This window comes from Camelus ferus, chromosome 13 (assembly GCF_009834535.1).
Source record: "Camelus ferus isolate YT-003-E chromosome 13, BCGSAC_Cfer_1.0, whole genome shotgun sequence".
In the NCBI taxonomy this organism is placed as follows: domain Eukaryota; kingdom Metazoa; phylum Chordata; class Mammalia; order Artiodactyla; family Camelidae; genus Camelus; species Camelus ferus.
This window is the reverse complement of record NC_045708.1, coordinates 13146343-13150243: the sequence shown is the minus strand read 5'-3', so window position 1 is coordinate 13150243 and position 3901 is coordinate 13146343. Positions and strand designations below refer to the sequence as shown.

General features: G+C 54.0%; 1 protein-coding gene across 4 annotated transcripts in view; it reads left to right on the top strand.

Moving 5' to 3' along the window:
* Positions 1–3901, top strand: part of CAPZB (capping actin protein of muscle Z-line subunit beta) — a 130859-nt gene that overhangs the window by 98105 nt on the left and 28853 nt on the right. The gene's annotated exons all lie outside the window — the stretch shown is intronic.

Below are 3901 nucleotides of genomic sequence, written 5' to 3'. Positions count from 1 at the left end.
TGCCAGAGAAGGGGAGTGACTGCTTCCCCGGGGAGGACAGACTCTCTGGGGCGCCCTGCTTCAAAGTGGGGCTTGGCCTGCGCCCCCAGGGATTGAGGACCGTGATGAGCAGGCCCATCCCCAGTGCTATCCCTGACTTTAATCCCTGATGCCCAGGTGTGTCTGAATTCCGGATTCTGATGGAGTGCAGAGTTAGATCTGGGTGTAGCTTGTGTTCTGGCCTTAAGACCAGTGACTCCCTCAAATGTCTGAAAGCTGCCTGACTCCAGCCATCGGGCTTAGAATCCCCTTGTGTTGTAGTGAGCACTGTGCTGTAAGGAGCCTTCGGGGACTTCATGTTCCAAGACTGTGAGCAGGAAGGACTCTCGCTCTGTACCAGAAAGACCGCACCAAACTCAGCTCACACACAGATTTGTCTTCATCTTCTGAATGGTTGGAGATTTGACAAAAGAAAAATAGAAAACAGAGACAGGAGGTGCCCCTTCCTGCCACTGCCCTCTCCAGCACCCTCATTGGCTCATATCTTAAGGCTAAACCTGGGGGTGTTTTTTGTTGTATGCCTGTGTGCACAGGAGTGAATACAGCTTCCTGGTTCCCCTTCCTCCTGGGCTGGTCATGGGCCCATCGGCTGTGTTCTTACTCCTGGTGTTCTTAAAAAGATGAGTGGAGACTTCAGTGAGCACGTGGAGACTGATCCAGGCCAGGCGGCCTAGAGCCACCCTACGCCCTGCAGAGAGGCTGTGCTTGCTGCCCCCAGAGGCCTCTCTCTGCCACGAGAGATAAAAGCTGCTTCCCCAGCATCCTGAGGGAAAGCCTTGGCTTCTGTCCTCTGGCTCTGGGCTTTGATCCCTGGGTCTGTGAAGGTTTTGACTTTGTAGGAAATTAGAATAAATTATCAGCACATGGAGTTAGTATGGTCAGAGTGAGGGAGCTGGGCCGGGAATGGATTGACTAGCAGGCCCTCCAGCTTGCGACTCCGATGGGGATGTACCGTCCCCCGCCCCTCCTGTGCATGGCATTTCTCCATCATGGCTTCAAAGTGCCAGCAGTTGGGGGCATGACTCCTTCCCCAAGGTGGGCAAGAGGTGAGTAGGGGCCCAGGGAGGTGAGTTGCATGTCTTCCTTTGAAGCCCACCGGTTCCTTGTTTCCCCCGCTCCTCCCAGCTCCCTGCCACGTTCTCACCCTCCCACCCTCCAGGCCCTCCCACATTTATGGATTTCCTTCTTTGCCATCCCCAGAGCAGTGGAAAGGGATCATGGCGGCGAGTTTTCCCCAAGAGAATAACTATTAAGCAACTGTTGATAGCACAACTCAGACAACCCCGATTTTAGAATAAGATAGTCTGCTGAAAAGGCTTCGGAGATGACAGGCACGTCTTGCTGGCGTGCTGGGGCTGCGGGGGGTCATGATCTACTTGTCTTGAACACCATCACTTCCCTTCCTCAAGCTCTCCCACCCTGGTCGTCAACATCTCTCCCAAACCCCAGGGTGGTTTTCTAACTAATTCATGGGCCTGGCTCAGTTAGCCCCTGGGGAGTAGGGAGAAGTAACAGAAGGGGCCAGCTCTTGGGTGGCTGGCTCACAGGATCACCTCTTTCTCGGCAGAGTTGTCTTGACCTTTCAGGCCTAAGCCTAGGGTAGCTCATCAGTCACAAAACTTCATCACTTGTCGTAAGCATGCATCTTTCTTGGGAGAGACTTAGCAGCGGGGCCTTCGACATAGGGTAGGCACTTACAGCTGCCAGAGAAACATCTTATTTGCAGTGTGAGCCGCCAGTTGGCTGCCATGAGCTCCACGATCGGTGCTTTTGAGTTTTCAGGTTCCCAAAGAAGATGGGAAACCCTCCCCACTCTGGCTTTCACCCCGGCTCTCGCCATTGCCTCTGTCCGCCCGGGTTCTGCTGAGACCAGATGTTCTAACCGAAGGGGCTGGCACTGCTCTCTTTCAGAGATGATTACTCCCATCTGTGCTAGACATCTTGCCCCATGCTCTGCGATCCTTGGCTTTTGGCTTGCAGCAGATAATAACCTTCAAACATGCGGTTGCAATTTATTGGCTTTATAAGTTAATTTTAGTGGGTGTGCAATTGATTGAAATCAAAGCTTAATGAAGGCCAGAGTCTGGGGGGTGGAGGAGTGGGGTGGGAAGGCATTTTGTGTTCTTCCTTGCTTTGGGTCTGAGATAATCTTCAAAAGCTTTAATTAGGTTTTCTAATCAGTCCTCCTTGTCTGGAAGAAGTTTACAGAGAGAAACAAGGCTAGTGTCCCTGTGGCAGTCCCAGAGCCCATGCGCCTCTCCAGCAGCGGCCAGGGTGCTTGGCAGATGGCCTTCCTCCGGCTCCCTGCCTCCTCTCCCCGCTCTGGGGCCACCTTGCAGTTGGGGGTGTTTCCGCTCCTTCCTTCCGTTCTCTGTGCCTGTCAGATGAAATTTGAGCAACTGTGGCCCAGCCAGAGCAGGACATCCATATTCCTGTGTGGAAAAAGTTTGTTGCCTTGGTTTCCTTGATTTTTGAAACTCCGTGTTCCCAGCTGCCTTCTCAGACCTTGGATCCTGGGCTCCTAGGGACTACCCCTTCCTCAGATGTGAGCATCGGGCCTGGGGAGTTTTAGTGTTCTGGTGCTGGTGGGAATAGCAGATGGCAACGGGAGTTTTTCTGCTGAAGTAGAAGTAGCAGAAGTCTGGGAAGCAGGTACCTGATGGTGGGTGGAGCCACTAAGATGGGAGGCACAGACACCTCCCAGCGGGAGTCTCTGACCCCAGCAGAGTGGGGAGGAGCGGGGCTTTCGGAGAGACTTGGTTTTGATTCTCTGTTCTGTCATTACTCACAGACTATGAGCAAGTCGGTTGACTTTTCTGAGCCTCTGTCTCCTTGTTTATTGGCAGGGCACCACTTGCCCATCCAAGGGGCTGAGGGGGCAGTTGGTGAGGTCTGTTCCTGAGGCTCACCTTGCACCATGCTGTTCATTCGACCTTCATGCATAACCGAATTCTGCTTTTGCAGCAGTCACCTGTGTGGATGTCTTATGTTCGGAGCATTTATGCTCGCAGCCATGGGGTGGCTCTGGTGCGTAAGTGGGGAGACAGCAGGCTGTGTGACGTCACCAGCCACGATAGGAGGCATCGGGTTCTGGTCGGGGCTCTGCCACCAGACTACAGGGAGACCTTGAGTAAGTCTGTTCCAGAAGTGGAGTGAAGCTGTTCCCACCTGTGGTGATGGGAGAGAGGACTTACTTATGATCCACCCACCAATACTTCCTGAGACCCGGCTGTGCTCTGAGCACTGGGGGCGTTGTGGGGGTGGGTCAGGCGGGGCCCCTGCCCTCATGGGGCTTAATGGGGTGATGAGGTGCAAACATATGAGCAAAAGACTTCCACAACGTGACAAGTGCTATGAAGGACCAAAAGCCAGGCACTAGGGTAGGGAAGAGTGTCGGCAGTGGTGGCTGGGGGAGGGACCGTGGGTTGTCTGTGGTGGGCTTGCCCCTGCTTGGAAGAGCATTATCTGAGCGGACCTGGGACCGCTGTCCTTGCAGGGTTGTTCCTTGGGCATCTGGGAACTGAGATTTTGGCCATTTCCTTCCATTCCCTGATTAGGAATGGTCACAATGTGTAAGCTGTTCATGCAAACGCTATGGTTTATGCTGAACTCCACCCTCCCTTCTGGAGTCTGGAACCCTGCTGTGTGCAAGGTAGAGGGTGCTCACCAGTGCGGTCCCTGGGCACCAGGCCTCCAAGGAGCTTCTGTGGAGACAGCACCTTACATGCACTCACGGCGCATTGGTGGTGGAATTAGGCCTCGTGTGACTCCACTGGGAGGGCTCTTGGAAGTTCACGCCTGGTTCCCTGGGCTGCTTCTGCCTTGTCTCCTTTCACTGAAATTGTGAAACTGCGGGTGGTCT